Source organism: Lemur catta, chromosome 1, assembly GCF_020740605.2.
Source record: "Lemur catta isolate mLemCat1 chromosome 1, mLemCat1.pri, whole genome shotgun sequence".
Lineage (NCBI taxonomy): Eukaryota > Metazoa > Chordata > Mammalia > Primates > Lemuridae > Lemur > Lemur catta.
In genome coordinates this window covers 271,695,405-271,714,922 of record NC_059128.1, presented here as the reverse complement: position 1 = coordinate 271,714,922, position 19,518 = coordinate 271,695,405, and the positions used below count along the sequence as shown (strand labels likewise).

The 19,518-nt window shown below is 38.8% G+C and overlaps 1 pseudogene; it reads left to right on the top strand.

The window, feature by feature from the left end:
- Positions 1-12,145: 12,145 nt before the first annotated feature.
- On the top strand, positions 12,146-12,806 carry LOC123630673 (annotated as a pseudogene).
- Positions 12,807-19,518: the final 6,712 nt, after the last annotated feature.

The following is a 19,518-nucleotide window of genomic DNA, read 5'->3' as shown; positions in this document are numbered from 1 at the left end:
CCAGCCTCCAGATATGTGAGAAATCACTTTCTGTTTCTTATAAATTACCCAGTCTGTAGTAGTCTATTACAGCAGCACAAAACAAACTAAGACAGGTCCTAAACAATGAATTAAACAGTCCTAAAGAAGCCGTGGGGTGTGGATGAGCTTCCCAAGGCAGAAGAAATAACAGGTTCAGAGGGCGGGAGGGGAGAGACAGAAGAACGTGTTTCATGTAACTCTTAAGGGGCCAGTGTGGCGGGGCATAGAGTAGGGTGGGAGCCCATGAGAGGGTCCAGAGGGACAGGCAGAGGCCAGAGACTGATGATGCTCTTGAAAGCTACTAAGGAAATACTATCAGATTTTCTTTTCAGAAAAAGATTTCTCTGGCTTCAGTGTGTGGAAGTCTGGAAGGTGAGCCTGTCCAGGGCCAGAATGACCAGACAAGAGGCCACTCCAGTGACTGGAGCAAGGGATTATAATGGTCTGAACTGAGCTGACCATCCCCTGAGCCGTGGAGAAAGCCAGAAGAGGCAGATTATTATCTTGTGACACAAAGCCATGATACACAAAAATAGCGATACACAAATACTATATGTATTTTGTCATGTATATGGAAGATATCTTCTTCAATAAAGCACTTTGAAAAGATTTTAGAAAGAAGATAGAAAAGCCGCATATTTTTTAATTATTCAAAATAGCCAAGAGAAAAGCACCCAAAAACAAAAGAACTACATGTAAGAATGAAAAAAAAAATAGAGGATAACTCAGGAAGAAATCCTCCAGATTTCATTAAACTGTAGTTACTGTAAATAATCGTGTCCCAGAGGAAATCTCAAGGGATAAGTTTTTCGTGCCAGAGATAAAGGGAAGGAAATCCTAACAAAAACAAAGAAGAAAGGATTGCACTGTTCGCTATAATTTAAAAAGAGAAATGACTGATGTGAGGTATGCAACAGGCAAAATCATGCAGGCATAGCCTCCAGAAATTGGAAGCACATGATAAGCGCGTGCCAGGAGGCTGCACCCAAATTCCAACTCCTCCTATTACACGAATTTTCTTCCACCTTCTCTTGGCTCATTCCAGTGGAAATCAGAATTCCTGCACTTGGTCCTAGTGAGTCCTAGACTTGTCCTGTTCTCCATCATCTATGTCTCCTCAGGCTCTTTCTCTCCTGAACTTTTGCAGTTGCATTTTAAATACCCATTATGTCATACTGATTTGGGGTATCTGTGTTTGTGAGTATCACTGCAAAGCATTGCTTTATGTAGAAATGGTCAAATAACCTCAGAACAGGACTAGCTCCCAGCATTCTTCCTATGTGGTCCATACTCAGTCTCACTTGAATGTCTCATTGGTGAAAATAATCACAGTTGCAACAGGAAAAGGAGAGGAACTAACATTTATTGAGTATCTCCTACGAACCAGCTTCAACACACATGATCGTCATATGTTATTGTATTGTTTTAATTATCATATTCCACAAAGAGGTAGAATATGACAGTACAAAGGTAGTATCTCCATTTTACAGTTGAGGGCATGGTTTAGAAACTTCCCTAAAAGTACTCAGATCTTCAGCATCAAAGTCAGGCTTACAGCCTCAGTCAGACTCCAAAGTCTATACTTTTTCTACTACGTCACATTGTAAAGTCCTTTAGTCTAAAGTCCTTGGAAAAGAAATGATGTTTTCTTCCTTCGTACTTCCTAAGGACATTGTGAGGATTAAAGAGACATTTAAAAGAAACTGACTCCAAGAAAAAGGGCAAAATAGGAAACATTTAATGAAGTTCACTTCCTTTGGAAAATTCCATGAACTCTGTTTTTTGTCCACTTTACAATTTAAGTAACAAAGTATTTTTTTAAAAAAAAAACACCTTTTATTGTCAATTACATATTAACATTCTCAAACAAAGAGGCAGGTGGTATAGAGAAATGACAATGGATTCTAGGGTCAGACAGAAATCTTGCAATCCTGACGTTGCCACTTGGGCAAGTTATACAAACTCCCAGAAAGATACAGGTAATGGAATTTGTTTTATATGATCATCGTTAAGATTAAATAATAAAAGTAAAGAGCCTAGTATATTGCCTGGCATTTTACAGGTGTTCGTAAATTATAGGGATAATCTGAATCATTGTTTTGCTTTGTTTTTTTAACTGCGGGTGATTCAAATGGCAGTCAAGTTTAAAAAGTGGTAATCATGCTGAGCGGTTTTTGAAAATACTGATGCCTGCCACACTCTCTGCTCCCCAGAAAATCTGCTGTAATTGGTGTGGGGTGCAGCCTGGGCTCGGAGAGCTTCAAAGCTTGTCTATGTGATTCTTACGTACTGCAGAGCTGAGGATCTATCTCTAGGCTAGAACACCAATGGTAGCAAATGGTGGTGGTGGAAGGGGAAAGCGTGAAGACTCTGCCCAGGCCTCCTGGTAGCCTCAGCACATCACAGGGGAGACAGCATGTGGACACCTGTCACACAAGAGGCATTGCTGATTGGTCAATGTTGGCCAGAGGAGTATGACAATCAATAAAAGCAAGATCTGCAGCCTCCCCTACTTGGACCCCACTTCTTGCTGGCCAATACCAGAAGGAAGCACAGGGTAGCAGGAAGGGAGAAATGTGTGGAGAGAAGAACATGTCCCCATTTCTCCCTCCATGCCATAGAGAAACTGACAGTTTCAGCCAGCGCCATGGAGAAGGGATGAGATCATCTTTGCATCAGATTTGACATTTTAAAATGAATAGGACTGAGTTTTAGATATTGTCCTAATATCTCTTGCTGTGTAACATATCATTCCAAAGTGTAGTGGCATAAAATCACAACCATTTTATTATGCTTGCCTCTGTGGGTCAAGAATTCCGACAAGCACAGCAGGGATGATTCTCTGCTCCACAGTGTCTGGAGCCTCAGCTGGAAAGACTGGAAAAGTGGAGGCTGGAACCATCTGGAGACTTTTCCCACTAACATACTTTTTCCCCGTCCTGGAATGATTCAGTGGCTCAGCTTTTGACCAGAGTGCTTAAATGCTTAAGTGCCTCTCTGTGTTAGTTGAGCTTCCTCACAGCATGGCATTCATTCTCCAGCTAGTCAAACTCATTGCATGGTTCAGGACTCCAAGAACAGATGTCACCTTGTATTTTGTGACCTCACTTAGAAGTCACATTACACTACTGCCGTGGTTCTCTGATGATCAAAGCAGTCCAAAGGTCACCTATTTCAAGGAGAGGGGAGAGAAACTATACCTCTCAGCGGTAGGAGAATCTCAGAGAATTTGGAAAACCTACATAGGTGTGAGCTAATATCTAGAGTGACAGGAAGTTAGAAAATCTGGCCAAGATGTTGGTAAGATCCAAGGAACCCAGCAGGAAAGGAGATGGTAAATATAGTGCAAGTGGGGAGGAAAAAATTATTGAAACCTGAATTTTATGCCATATCATGTTTAGAATCTTCCATAAACCATTTACAGCAATTTACCATATGCAAGAAGAAATCAGAGTCTATACACTTATGTGAAAGCCAAAACCAAAAAAAAAAACCTCTATTGTTGAACAATAACCTGTTGGTCTCATGATTGCCTCTTTGCTTAAGACTCTAGTTTCTTTTGAACATGTAATAAGTAAAAATATTTTGAATTTGGTATCTTTTCAAAGTCCAAATAGAAAGAATATATATCTAGTAAGGATTTGTGTTGGCTAATCTATTTGTAATTCTTGTTAGTACATAATTCTGCCAAGCATACTGTAATGGGCTAGCATAATTTTTACCCCATTTCACGAATTTTGAAAAATGAGACTTAGGAAAATATGCATCTCACTGAAGATCACAAAATAATCTTATGCAAGCCTGGTATGTTAGCATATGGCCTGAGACTCCTAAGGCATACGCTATTTAGAGAGCAGTGGCTACTTCCTGATACAATGTATCTTGTTAAAAAAAAAATCACTGGATAGGGAAAGTAAATCATTGGATGCCTTCCTCTAGAACTAGCTTCAATCTGCAGCACTTTTTTCCCATAGAGAAAACAGTGGCTGTGGGCCAGGCATGGTGGTGCACATCTGTAATCTCAGTACTTTGGAAGGCCAAGGCCACAGGACTGCTTGAGCCCAGGAGTTTGAGACCAGCCTGTGCAACACAGCAAGACCCTGTCTCTACAAAGAAAGAGAGAGAGAGAGAGAGAGACAATGGCTGTAAATCACACCAGCTCCTGCTTTGAAAACAGTTCACAGACACTGGGAGCAGATAGGCTTTTAGGCAGCAGTACCCCTTTTTCTTCCATAAGCCACAACTGCTAATTCAGGGACTAGCAGATCACAAACGTCAGAGCCAACTTAGGACAGCATGCTCTACACATTTAAAGGAGGCTGACAGTCCTTGGACTTTGTTTAAAGGAGTTTACACATATTACAAATGGTAGCCAGTTCCAGTATCATAAGTTATGCCAGCTTTCATAGTTGCGTATTATCTAGAAAATAAGCAGTGATCCTTTCTTTCAGACAGACAAACATCAGAAATGACATAGTCAAATTTTCAAGTATTCTGGTAGTAGCAGTGTTGTACAACAAAGGAGAGAGTTAGGAACATGAGAAAACACTGAATAAAAGAGATAATTGGCCACATCAATGTCAGTCAAGTGTGTGGGAAGAATTACAACCCGGGACATGAATCCCCGTAAATGTCAAACCCCAGTGAGGGATCAAGTAGGCTATTTCAACTACACCCAGTGTGGTGTGTGCACACAGTGGGACGGGTGCAAGTGGGAGAGAGGAGGAGGAGGAGGAGGAGGAATCATTGCTCCTGGAACACAACACCCATCGCCTAAGAGACTTCTGGAGAATGTGGGGAAATGGAAACACATAGTCTAGTCAGAATGTAAAATGATTCAGACGCTTTGGAAAGCAGTTTTGCAGTTTCTTAAAAAGTTAGACGTATACTTACCATAGGCCCAACAATTCCAGTCTAAGCATTTTCCCAAGAAAAATGAGTACATCTGTGTGAATGTTCACAGCAGGATTACTCAAAATAGTCCAAAACTGGAGACAACCCAAATGTCCTCCAAATGGCAAATGGATAAACAAAATTTGGTACATTCATACAATGGAATACTACTCAGCATTAAAATGAATGAACTACTGATCCATGAAAAATCATGGATGAACCTCAAAAATATCATGCTAAGTAAAAGAAATTGGACACAAATAACTACATACTAAATGGTTCAATTTATAGGAAAACTCTAGTGAAGGCACAGTTAGAGAGATGGAAATCAGGCGAGTGGTTGCCTGGGGCTAGAAGTCAGAATGGGAAATGACTGAAAATGGGCAGCAGTGAATTTTTTGTTGTTTGATGAAAGTGTTTTAAGTGTCCGGGTTTTAATAAAAAATTACTACTCATACTAAGGGCCAGGAAGACCTCAGACTGAATGAAAAATGCAATCAATAGATGACAATGCTGAGATGACAGAGTCTGAAAGAGTTACTTTAAAATTTCAGCAATAACATGTATTTTTACAGGAGAAATGTAATGAAATAGGGGCTGTAAGAATTTAGAAATTAATGAATTATGTTGGATAAACAGTTCGTTAATATCAAGTTTCTACTGTATCTTAGTCAAAACAGTGTAGTAGTGATGTACGGAAAGACATATTGTACACTTACTTATTTACCCAAGAGAAATAGAAACATATGTCCACAAAATATGTGCATGCAAATGTTCATAGCAGCTGTATTCATAATAGCCAAAAATTAGACACCACCCATAGGTCCGTGAATGGGTGAATGGATAAACGAATTGTGGCAAATCCATACAACGGGATACTCCTTAACAACGAAAAGGAACACACTGGCGATATATGCAAAAACACGAAAGAATCTGGAACATTATGCTGAGCAAAAGAAGGTGGATATGGAAGAATATATACTATCTTATTCTATTTATATGAAAGTCCAGGAAAACTAATCTACAGTGATAAGCAAATATCATTGGTTACCTGGAGCCATGCAGGATTAGACAGTTGATCGCATAGAGGATGGAAGACAGTTTTTGGTGTGATGAAAATGTTCTGCATCTTGACTATGTCGGTGGCTGTTGTCTAGTTTTTGACTAGGCCCAGTCTGCCTGGTTTGTATCTTGTCTCCGTCACTTACTTGGGCAAGTTCTTTAACCTCTCTGGGTCTCAGATACCTTATCTATAAAATGGGCATAATAGTAATACCTATTTCATAAGATTATTGTTATTAAAAAATGAATAAATAGGAAGATGTTAGAGTCCCTGAGATACAGAATTTTCCATACATGTCAGCCATTATTATTAACAAAGGATAAAGTTATATATGTAAAGATGTTTGTTGAAGAAGTGTTTATAAAAGCAAAAACTGGCTTGCCTAGAAATGCAAGCTACAGTGATTTCACCTGACTGAATAGTATGTACTCATGAACTACATTGCTGAGTGTTAGAGAATCTATTATATTACTGTGGTATTACTAGTTCACATGAGAAAAATCAGATTAATGTCTCAATAAATGAAGAAAAGAAATGACATAAAATACAACATCCATTCCTGATACAAAGCAAAAGAAATCATTTTGTATATTTAGTCATGTCAAAAGCCGGCAGCAAATTTAATGGTAAACTTTCAACTTTTCACTCAAATTTCCCAAACAAAACAAAGGTGCTATTATTGCCCATTGTTCTGGAAGTAAAATCTAATGCAATCAAATAAGAAAAAATAAGTAAGTGTACATATTCCACTTGGTTATTGGAAGGATTTGGCTCCTTGCGGGCTGTTGGACTGACAGCCTCTATTCCTCCTGAGCTGTTGGCTAAAGGTCTCCCTCATTTCTGTGCCACCTCGACCTCTCCACAGGACAACTGAAAACATGGCATGTGGCTTTATCAGAGCAAGTGAGAAGATGAGAGAGAGCGAGAGAGAGAGAGAGGGAGCAAGAGAGTACTAGTAAGACAGAGATAGTAGTTTTTATAGATTGTAGAAGTGACATACCATCACTTTTGTGGTATTCTATTCATTACAAGCAAGTCACTAGGTCCAGCCCCCATTCTAGGGGAGGGGATTACCCACAGGTGTGAACACCAGGGGGCAGGGATCCATGGAGCCATCTTCTAAATCTGTCTACCACCACTGGAGAAAAAAAAAAAAAAAACAATGGAAGAAAGTAGAGGGTATAGAAATAGACCCAAATTCTTTTGAGAATTTAGTATACAATTAAGATAGCATTCCATATCAATGATGAAAAGCTCTACTAATTATCATGCCATTGCCAAATCAAATCATCTCCATATCATATCTCCAAATAATTAGCTAGCATATCTGGAAAAATCCATCTGGGTTCCTACCTATCCCATACAAAAATAAATTCTTGATGGATCAAAACCATACATGTAAGAAAAATAATAAATACTAGAGATAGACATGGGATTTTTAACAATTATTATTTTGGAGTAAGAAAGACTTTTCTGAATGTGACACAAAACTCATAAGCCATGACCCCCTCCTGGCCAAGGGTATATCCTAAAACTTAATTGCCTGCCAAGAGGAGGGAGGTCAGACATGCCTCATCATGCCCCCCCCCTTCTTGGAGACATCCTTTGTAACTCATTAACAGGCCTAAGGGTATACAAGGCAAACCTGCAGGTCCTCAATTTAAACAACAAATATATGTCCAGTAGCTTGTCTCATTAACAGATCTCCTTATCTTAAAATATTCCAAGCTTTTACACAAAGCTTCATGTCTTTAACCAATTACAAGTCAAAAAATCTTTAAACCCACCTATAACCAGTTAAGTGCCCACTTTGAGATGGCCCACCTTTTTGGGCCAAACCAATGTATGCCTTCCATGTATTAATTTATGACTTTACCTGTAACCCCTGTCTCCCTGAAACGTATAAAAATAAACTGTAACCCAACCACTTGTTCAAGGCTTCTTGGGTGTGGCTCTGGGTCATGGTCCTCAAATATGACTCAGAATAAACCTCTTAAAATTATTTTAAAAAAATAAAATAAAATAAAATAAATTTATAAGCCATGAAAGAAACATTTGATATCATTTGCCTATATAAAAACTTTTAAAAATCCATACAGAATGAAAAATTGGAAAGGAGTGTTTGCTACACATATGACAATGAGCTTATTTCCTTCATATAAAAATAGTATCTTTAAATAAGTACAGAAAATTTAACTCAATAGAAAAATGGGCTAAGAGTATATAAACATCAAGAAATATATGAAAAGATACCCAGCCAAACTCAATTTGAAAATGAAATGTCAAAAAGAAAAATCAAATACCATTTATACCTATAAAAATGGAAAAAATTTTAAAGTTTTGTTACCTACAGTTGGCAAAAGTGCAGTGAGAATGTAAATTGAAGGTTTTGGGGTGGCCATTGGGCAAATTCTTTCAAAGTGCAAAAAGTGACCCAACAACTCCACTGCTAGTATTTATCTTACGGATCTTGTGCAAGCACACAAAGATTACACACACACACATGCACACCCATACACACACATCATTTGGGTTGCAGCCAAGACTGCCATGTATTTTCCAGGCTGTGTCTTGCACAGGTCACCCCTGAGAAGGTTGAAGGGAATTGTGGGAGGGAGCAGGCATGGGAAGGCTGAATGATAGCACAAGCTCCAATCACCAAAAGAAACATCCGGGTGTGAGGCTCTATTTGTCAGGAGGAAGGTGTTTCAGTTAGAGCCGAGTTTGATAAATAGGCTATTTACAAAGGTAAGGCAAGGTGTAGAGAAACTAGAGGGGATAATGCAGTGTCCTAGGACAAGAAAAGCAAGTAAAGGAACAGATATCAGAGTTGGGGGTGAGGGGTGGGAGCTTGAGTGAGAAAGAAAGCTTAAGGGAGGAAGCTAGCCTTCCAGGAGCAGGCGGGAAGAAAGCCCAGGGAATAAATAAGCCAACCAACCTCTCCTTACTTCCCCTTTCCAATTTCCTGCAGCTGCTTCCATTGGCTGAATCCACCCCAAAGCTAGACCAGCCAGGGAGGACATAGATGTGGTCCATATGCAGATCAGTCTCCTAAGGAACAGAGCGAGGTGGAGAAAGGTGGAGCCAGAGGGGCCCAGGGCAGACATCCTTCCTAGAACAGTGTCATTTTTTTTTTTTACCCACACTAAGGCATCATGGAATTGGCAGCTACCTTGGTATCCACGTTTTATAATTGCAAGAAAACAGAAATAATTTAAATGCTTATCAGTAGGGGACCACATACTGAATTAATGTACATGACACAATAGAATGCTATTGAGCTACTAAAACAAAGGAGGAAATTTATATAGACTGATGTGAAAAAGAAACTACTAAGACATTTTATTAAGTTAAATAAAGATAAATTATTTTTTCAAAGCATGTGTGTACACATACATAGATAACATAGTGTGTAGGAATATTACATTATATAAGAATATACTTTTATATGCTGGAAACTTCTGGAAGGATTTTTGAGATTCTTCAAAGTGGTTATCTCTAGGGAGTAATGGGAGTATGGGGGGGATTGTTGGGAGGAGTAGAGAGTAGGAAACTTCATATTTTCATTTTATATTTCTCTTACAATAACAAAACAAAAGTAACTTAAAAGATTACTTTAGCAAAAAAATATTTTAATCTTATTTACCAGAGATGTAATAATCTTATGGAAAATACATATAACATAATGTTAAGGCATAAGATTGCGTGAACAATATAATTATCAATATAATTATCAAAATAATCAAAATGTTTTTAAAAACATATGCAGGGAGAACACTGTTAAAAAAGAAAAAGAATTACCAGACATTAACAGTGGTTATATATAGAGATAGGATTATTGACATGTTTCAACTCTTTTGTATGTTGTAAATATTTTTATTATAATAATGTGGCACTTTTATAATTGCAAAGGAAAGTTTTCTAAGTGATGGTTTCAAACTTTTAAAGAAGTGGAAATCATTTTCAAATGAATTCTTATACAGAACTCCAATAATAAAGAAGACATTTAAATGTTCTCTGACTTAATTTTGAATGTTTAAAGTTAAAAATATTTGGGGCCTGGTGCAGTGGCTCACACCTGTAATCCTAGCACTTTGGGAGGCCAAGGCAGGAGGATCTCTTGAGCCTAGGAGTTTGAGACCAGCCTGAGCAACATAAAGAGACCCCATTTCTACAAAAAATAGAAAAATTAGCTGGGCATGGTGGCACATGCTGTAGTCCCAGCTACTAAGGAGGCTGAGGCAGGAGGATCACTTGAGCTCAGGAGTTTGAGGTTGCAGTGAGCTATAACGATGCCACTGCACTCTACCTGGGGCAACAGAGCAAGACATTGTCTCAAAAAAAAAATTGGGGGGAACACCAATTATAGAAAGATATTAAAACCTCTTTTCTTTCATGATATGAAAACTATGGCAAATGGATATTGTTATTTGCCATCACTGAATGTTTTTTTTAAGTAAAAGAGATAAAAGCAAGAATACTTAGTACTTTTTAAAAATGAGTACTGATTTGTTAGTTTTATTTTTAACCAAAGAATCAGAGTATAGAAAAAATTTGCAACCTGTTGACTTTAAACATGAAAATAAAAATTTTAATCCTACCTCAAGCTGAACAAGGAGTCTTGTTCTAAAAATCCCTACATATAACCTTCTTAACAAGAGAGGAGAAATGGATGTAAATGACATGATTTCAAGAGTTTAGATAGAACTCCAGATTTCTAAATCTGGAACAGAAGGACAAAGAAGTGTTTGTCTTTTTTTTTTTTTTTTTTTAAGTAATGCTGACTCCCACCCACACAGAACGAAAGCCATGTTGTAAGAAGTTGTTTCTCATTTGTGACTCAGTGAAACATCAGAACACTTGCCGTGCAATATAACTTTTAAAGGAAAGTTAGCCAATCTTCTTCTTGGAAGAAGAAATGAAATCACCCATAAAAAGCACTTTGGGAACTATAATGAAAATGGGGAAATAAGCCCTTCCTCTTGTGAATAAAGTTTGAGTGTCACTGTATCTAATGGTGAATAAACTGAAAATAGGAAACATTTAATAGGGAGTTTAATGTTTGTTAATAAAGAACAGATAAATAAAATTAATTTGTTAAAGATAAATACATTAAAAAGAAAGATAAATAAATTAAATTTTCTGAATACCCAGATTAGAAGTTCATGTGACTTCACTACACATTGTATGCATCAAAATATCACATGTAGCCCATAAATATATACAATTATTATGTATCAGTTAAAAAAGGAAGTTCATGTGACTAAAGACAAAAGTTCTACTAGGAAAAAATAATTATTTAAAAATATGTATTCCACTTTTTGCTGACTATTTTTTATATGTGAACAAGAATCATTACATAGTCAAGGGGAAATGGCAATTGAGTACTGTATGAAATAACATTGGGCAAGTTTTACTTTCAATTAACTAAAGAAACGTAGAGTTACAAAGAATTGATATGTAGGACATAAACAAGTTTCCAGTTTGGGAAATGATAAAACATACTTTTCTTACCAGAGGTCAAATCAAAATGCATTCCCTACATTTCCTTATCTTGTTTATTATAAGAATGGTGAAGTATCAGAAATTTTCATGTGGACATTCTTAAGACAGATGAAAGAATGTTTTCCATTTTTTACCTTGTACAATCAATTTAAAATCTGAATTTTAAATTTAAAATGTTAATGGGACTGTAATTTTCTGTGTAATTTCTTGATGGGAAAAATATTTCGCAGAAGCACATTCAAGTTCTCTTCCACAGAGAGTAGCCAACCTTGAGAGTGCCAACCGCAAATTAATTTCCCTGCATAAATTTTGCAAAACTGCCAGGTGGAGGATTTTTTTTTCTTTAGAAGAGAATCTGCATTTTGGTGGAAGCAGAAAAAATTTTCTTGTTCTCAGAGTATCCGGGTTTCATCCCCCATCTGCCATGTTTTCAGGCCGGGTCTGTCTTGATCTTCCCCCAAAAGAAAATGGCCAGGGAGCTCCTGGAAACCCAGGCACTGTCGCTTTGGCAGAGCCCAGGTGGTTGGAGGCGGGACAGTGGGGTAAATCCCAGCACCTCTGCACGAGGTAGGGAGGTGTCCGGCAGTAACTGGCTCTCCTGAGTGAATGTCGTGCTGGTGATGGCCCACGGGAGGCTGGGTGTTTGTACTACTATTTATTTTTGTGAGGAGGCAAATCATGCACTTTGCAATGAAATCTAGAAAGGGATCTCATGTCCCTGTGGGACACAATGCCCCCAAGGACTTGAAAGAGGAGATTGATATTCAACTATCCAGGGTTCAAGATATCAAGTATGAACCCCTGCTCCTTGCAAATGATGGTGCTAGTCTGCTACAGCAGGAAACCTGAGAAAATCAAAAATGCTACAGCTATCTGTACAGGATGAAAGCTCTGGATGCCATTCATGCCTCTGAGATCCAATTTCATGCTGAAGGCTGGCATCCTCCTCCTTAATGGGCAAGAATTTCCACTCCTACCTGCTAGATCTGCAAAACACTAGTACTCCTTTCAAGGGTGTGCACAAGGCCCTCTTGATACCCTGCTGGATGGCTATGAGACAACCCTCTATGGGGCAGGGGTCTTTGGCCAGAACGAATATCTGGCCCTGACTGAGCTGGCCACCGTGGTCAAAGCACGAACTAACGGGGCGCTCTCAGCACCAACACTAGTCAGCCTCCAAAGACCTAACTCAGTCCCTTGAAGTCTCCCAACAACCATCCAGGTGACCTACCTCCCCTTCAGTCATAAGAGTAAACATACCAAGCACTTCCTCGAATTGAAGAGCTTTAAGGATGACTATCGCACATTGGAGAGTACTCTGTGATGAAACTGAAGGACTCTCACCGTAGATTGAGCCAGACGGTTGCAGTGTGCAAGACAGGCTGCTTGCTGGGGAGCCCTCAGGGCGTCTGGTTCAGCAGGCCCAGACCGTTATCAGCTGAAGCTCCCATTGTGTCCAGAATTCTTAAGAGCTTGTGCCTAGAGTGTCATTCCCAACCCTTTTAGAACACGGGCTAAGACTTTATTTTCGGCCAATAGCATTTTTTTTTCTGGATTTGAATTCAGATGTTATTCTCAATATTTCTGTCAAAGCCTCCTTAAAAATCTTTACTTAGTTTTAGCCATAGTTTGTGTGCCCTGTTCCAGGCTTTTTAAACCCATAGATGAGAGTCGGAGTCTGGTGTTTTCTGTATTTATCCCTTTCTTCATGGTTAAATGGAAACTGTTTGAGTTTAGGGCATCTCTGAGTTGATTGTTGGAAAAGGCAGACGGAAACCAGTGGGGACATGGGGTGAGGAAGTGGGTGGTATGTGGAATGACATGCCCTGGCGCTCCACGTAAACCAAGAGGTGTTGAAACATTAACACAGCTTTCCTAAGGTGCAAGGGTCTATCATTCTACTTTCATTCCATACTCTGTTGTGAATAAAAGGGAATGTTCTGACGCCTGGCATAATCTATGCCAAGCTTTGAGATAATGGGAAGGAGCGGTTTCCCCAAATAAGCCAATGCAGTGTCTAACTTATAGTTATTTAATAAAATGAACTATTTAAAAAATTTTTTAAAAGAATATCTGGGTTTCAAACTCAGCTCACTCTTATATTTGAGCAAGGCATCACTTCACTTGGCTTTAGTTGCTCCATTTGTAAAATCAACAAGTCCCAAACAGCTGTGACATCCTGTGATTCCCATTAGATGTCATTATGTAATCACTTATTCTGATAAATCCAGGTTCAAGTGAAGATTGCTCTACAACCTGTCTCTTTATTGTCAATGTCTTTCCTCTCAAGATCATTTATTTAAATATTTTAGCTTGCTCAAGATAATGGCCTTTGATAAACCTATAAAATAATGATTTCTCTCAAAACCAAGCATGCTGATGAGCCGATATCCTTTAGCTAACAAAGTAGCCTGCATGTGGTTAGTTCTTAGTATACATTTGCCAAATGTATTTAAGAATATAGTCTATACATTCTTCTCATCAGTTTTGCCTTCACAATTATTTAAAAGCATCAGATGGAAACATGTGGTATATTTTCTCTTTTTTAAACCATCTCTCATGAATATGAAATTTTATCTAGGTAGAAATCATGAATTGTAGGCATACTCATGGAACATTTCTCAAAATCACTTACAAGTTTTATCATATCTTTATAGCATAGAGTCTCTCAGATGTAGTAATATAATATTACCTTTAATAGTAGTACTATTCTTATTATAAAACTTAGATATATTAATATTGAGAAGATAGCTCGAAATCCTAGAATGAAAATAAGACAGATGTAGAAATATCTTTTTGTGCTTGTTTTTGCCGTTTGATTAATACTACAGTAGCATGAAAGAGCAAAGGGTTCAAGGGCTTATTCCACCACTGTAAGCTGTAACTTTGCGCAGTTGATTTTAACCTTGGCTTTCTTATCTATAAAATGGCCATCATGCCCTCCTGTCCAGCTCACAGTTTGGTGTGTGGATGGTGGAAAAAATCCATACACCCCACACTTAACAATTCAAATATTAGTGCCGATGGCACACGGAGCTTGGTTCATTTGTTACAGCTAGCTTGATAGCTCTGAGAAACAGCTTGGGAATGGCATTGAACCGCTGAAATTTGTTCTGTTGTTATGGTGGTAGGGGTGGTTGTGGTTTCAGCGATTGCGATTTCAGAGAGTGGTGAGAGAGCTGAAAGTTCACTAAGATGTATCTGACCAAGATCTGTTGTAAAACTCTAGAGCTTCTCTGTGGACTTGCAAAAGAGAGATAATTTGCAGAGACATAGTTGAGTCAGGTCTGTGCTTCTAATAGTGGATCTCTGGGTTGTTTACAGAAACATATGCCTAAAATGAGTTCACCCTCTTCAGCAGCCAGGAGTAATGTCTCCGTGGAGCAGGTCTGAGCTGTTTTTTAGGGGCATGGCACGGACAAGCTGTTGAGAAATGCGGCCTGGTGTGCATAAGATTCCCAGCATCGGTAATTAGAGCTGATGGTCCAGTTTCTAGAACTATCCAAAATTACAGAGGAGGCTCATGTGAGGTCTGGGCTTGCCCAGCTCTGCCATCCTTGTTTCCTGTCTCTCTAGTGAGGGGCCGGAGGAGACACTTGCCAAGACAAGCACACGGAGAAACCAACTTACCTCGGTAGATGGCAGATCAGAAACAGAAACTCAGTCGCCTGAATTTTAATCTAACGTATTTCCCAGCCACACTTGGGAAGAGTAAATAAACCATTACTGTTTTAATCATTTGACTGTGAAATATTTCTGGCTCTCCAGCTGGAGACAGGATACATCAAAACCACAGACTCATTTTGGGGGCTTCTAGTTTGGCTTCTTTTGATTTACAGACACTTAGATGAAGGTTCCTGAGGAACAATGTGTTAAAATACTTGAAATATTCCAGGCCTCATCTTCCTAATCTCTAATACGCCACCTCTCACAAAATTGATTTATTTTTTCCAACTATGAAAATATAAGAATTCAATGCTTGTGAGTACTTGAAAGTTCTTACTTTTTGGGGGGTGGGGGAGGGACATAGTTCAAGAATAAGTGCATGTCCCAAAATCCTTAATAACAAGTACTGGGATACTACCCTTTTTCTCCCCACAACTGTGCATCTCTTGCTCCTTCATACAACTCCCAATGGTTAAGGGAAGAGTCACTTGACTTTATAATCTTTCATTAACAAAGCATAAAAGAATTGCTGCCATTAATGACAAATCCAAACCCTTAAAGGAGTGGAAATATGGGCAGATACATAAATAAGTGGGGGAGAAATGGACCTCTTCACATTCCCAAGTTCAAAAGGATGCATATGGAGTGGAACCACATGGGGTCAAGCAAGAAGGGACTTCAGAAACCATCTATCCCCAGCTCCTTGTTTATACTTAAGGAGGAAGTTTAGCCCATGTCAGAACGCCCTTTGTGGCCAATGTAGAACTAAAAGATAGATTTCCTATCTCTCTCCATTAAATCATATCTCCACTTTTTTTAAATCTAGGTTAAGTCAGTGGTACTCTAAAAGAAAATCTGCATTCTGTTCCACCTTTTTGTTAATAGCATACCATCATGGCCTCTGTGTCACAAGGTAGAAAGAATAAAGGGGAGATAAAACAACGAAAACATTTGAGCTATCAGGGAGTGGCTACTTTTTCATTGCAGTGAGCATAAAGGTAAAATATAGGATGTCACATAAAGTCAGGAAACAGGATAAACTCATTTTGCAACAGTATGTCAGTTATATTTTTGAACAACATTCTCCATCTGTATTTCTTCAACTTCCAGACTCCTTAAAAAGTTTAATGAGTACATTAAGTTATCTGCGCTTCCAGAATTTTTAGACAGTCAATAATGTTTTATAAGATTTGTGGGTTTTTTCCCACATTATCATCTAGGCTCATTATTTTAAATCTAGAGTAAATTCACTTCACCTGAAAACATATTGAGCACATTATTGGAAAATGTAACTAACGTATTGTTTAAAGAAATTTATTCTGTTTCCTGACTTTTCATATATCTTATAGAGTGGGGACTGGAAGACAAAGAGCAAAAATTACTTGTTAAGAAATGCAGTAGATTAATAATATAACCTGGTTGAGACAAGTGTCTAAGGCCTTTTGAAAGACGCTTAATGTATAAGTCTACACGCTGATAGTCCTGAACTATTTAATTCTTAAAAATTATCAAGCTCATTTTTCAGAGTATGTTGTTTTGATGACTAATGCCAGAGCATAAGCTCCCCAAGGGCAGGGCACGTGTCCAGTTTGTTCACTGGTAATTCCCCACACTTGGAAATGTGTCTGGCATACAGAAAGCATGCAATATGCATTTTTTTATTTGTACAAATTTATGGGCTACATGTGTAATTCTGTTACGTACGTGTTAATAGATTGCATAGTGGTTGACTCAGGGCTTTTAGAGTGTCCATCACCCGAATAATATACATTGTACTCATTAAGTAATTTCTCATTATCCAGCCTCTCTCCCACTCTCAATAAATATTTTTAAATAAATGCTGCCATACAAGGAAAGAGGATTAACTGGATTTAGCTCACTAGACAACCCAGCAACTCATCTGAAAATTACTGATTGAGCAAAATCCTCAGTGCTTCTTGCTCAAGGTTGGGTTGCATAATCAGAATCTCTCTGACCATGTAAATTAGCTGGGGATTATATTACATATGTCAGCTTAACAATGACACCTCGGTGAGTTATCTTGGGACTCCATCATCTTCTGTATTTCTAAGGAAAGACAACACATTTTGACAAGAGAGCCACAATTCATGATTTCATGACATAATTGACACAATTGCAACACTTAAAATAAGTTTTTCTTGCTTCTGGATAGACCTTGCCATGTTCAGGGTAGTTTTTAAGAAGAGGACATAAACCATGAAGAACAACTACTTCATAATTCTATAAAGTACGTTAGCACAGTTCTTTTTAGAGACACACGTCCTCCTTATAAGTATGTTATTGTCCATATATATTTCTTTTGCAAAATCCTAATTCTAAGAGACGACTCTTTTCCTTGGTGGGGTGGAAGTAAGGCACCTAAGGAATCTAAGTGATTCACAGAGAAACTAAGAGAGTGTAAAATATCAGGACTAAAAATCAGGCAGACCAGCCAAGCTTCAGGTTTCTGTGTACCAAAAACCACTGCTCTGCAGTTAGAGGTGGACACTCCAGCTGCCTGACACACTTTTTAGAAGAGCCTAGGTTGAAGGGAGTAAGAGGCAAGCAAGGGGAACACCAGAAAAAAATTCGTAAAGAAGAAGAGCTGTGTTCATTTTGAAACAAAGCAGTGTATAGACAGCAGAAGAGCTATCAGTAGAGGCCAGGGTAGAAAACCCAGGCAACTTAACAGTAAAAGGCCTACCCAACAATGGCTGCAAGGCAGCTCACTGAGTCTTAAGAAAAGGGAATTTTGTGCAAAATCTATCTCTTTGCTGCATGAACTAGAATTATTTTACTTAGCAATATCTGCTTTTCAAAGTATGGGCCCTGGAATCAAATAGCCATTGTTCTCATCCCAAGCTTCACCACCGACCAGCAATGGGACTTTGGGCAAGGAGTAACTCTCTCCAGGCCTCACGTCTCCCTCCGGGGTCCACATCTTCAAAATGGAGAAAATCGTCCCTCTTCTCATGTCTGGGGACACCTTTGCATGGGATCTGGCATGCAGAAAAATGTCGATAAGTAGTAACGTATTTTTCATCTTTTGTATGCAGGGGTTGAATTGTTTTTTATTTTTTATATTTCCTCTTGGCATTTTAGCCAAGTTCTTCGGGTTCCAACCAGGAGTGCTAATGTGGAGTAAGAAAACATGATATTGTCATGGCTTGGGCTTGGAAGAGAATGGCCAGAGCCAGGAGTCCTAGCAGAGTAGCTGCAGGTGCGGTAACTGCACAGCCACACAGAGGCCGAGGAAAGAAGCTTGGGAGCCTGGGGCAGTCATTCCCCTCCCTATTGCCTGGTCTGCACTAGCTGGTCTTCTCTTTTCTGGAAAAAGATTGTGTATTTTATTCATTCATTTGCTTAGTTATTCATTCCATTCAATACAAATGCCAGGCATTGTGCAAAACGTGAACAGAGGAGACAGAAAATGACTGTGATCTCAACTTTTCCTAAATCCACAGTTTCTGTAGAGGAGTGGTCCCCAGTTTTTTGACACTGGGAACCAGTTTCATGGAACACAAGTTTTCTGCTGATCCGGGGCAGGGATAGTTTCGGTATGATTCAAGTGCATTACATTTATTGTGCAGTCAAACCTCTCTGCTAAGGATAATCTGTATTACAGCCACTCCCCAGCACTAGCCTCACTGCCTCAGCTCCACCTCAGATCGGCAGACATTAGATTCTCATAAGGAGCGAGCAACATAGATCCCTCGCTCCTGTGAGAATCTAGAGCTGCAGCTGATCTGACAGGAGGTGGAGCTCAGGTGGTGATGTGAGTGATGGGGAATAGCTGTAAATGCAGATGAAGCTTTGCTTGGTCACTTGTCACTCACCTCCTGTTGTGTGGCCCTGTCCCTGCCAGGCCATGTACCAACCAGTACTGGTCAGTGGCCCGGGGCTTGGGGACCACAGCTGCAGAGGATCAGATAAGGAAACTGACAAGTGCAAGATTGGATGGTGAATGGGAAGGGCTTAAGGAAATGTTCCCATGCAGTTTTATATCTGATAAAAGAACACTGGCTTTGGTGCCAATAAGCATGTAAATATGGTAGAATATTTTTAATGACATTATGTATCTCAATACTTATTTATTCTTTTATAAATAAGCCAATCAAAATAAATAATTATAGGAGAGTTTATTTTACTTTATTAGCAAAGGTGTTTTACATATGCTGGAAATCCCTTTGATTTCCGGAAAAAGAAGGAATTTTCTGATTATTCTATACTGAAATCATTTTTTTTCCTATTTCAAGTTATTATAAAAATTCAGGGTTGTCACAGATCAGAAATGCCCATCCTCTTGTACTTTCTAGAGAGTCTAAAGTCAAGAAAAATAGTTTCACCATCTTAGCTATATGTTCCATGAA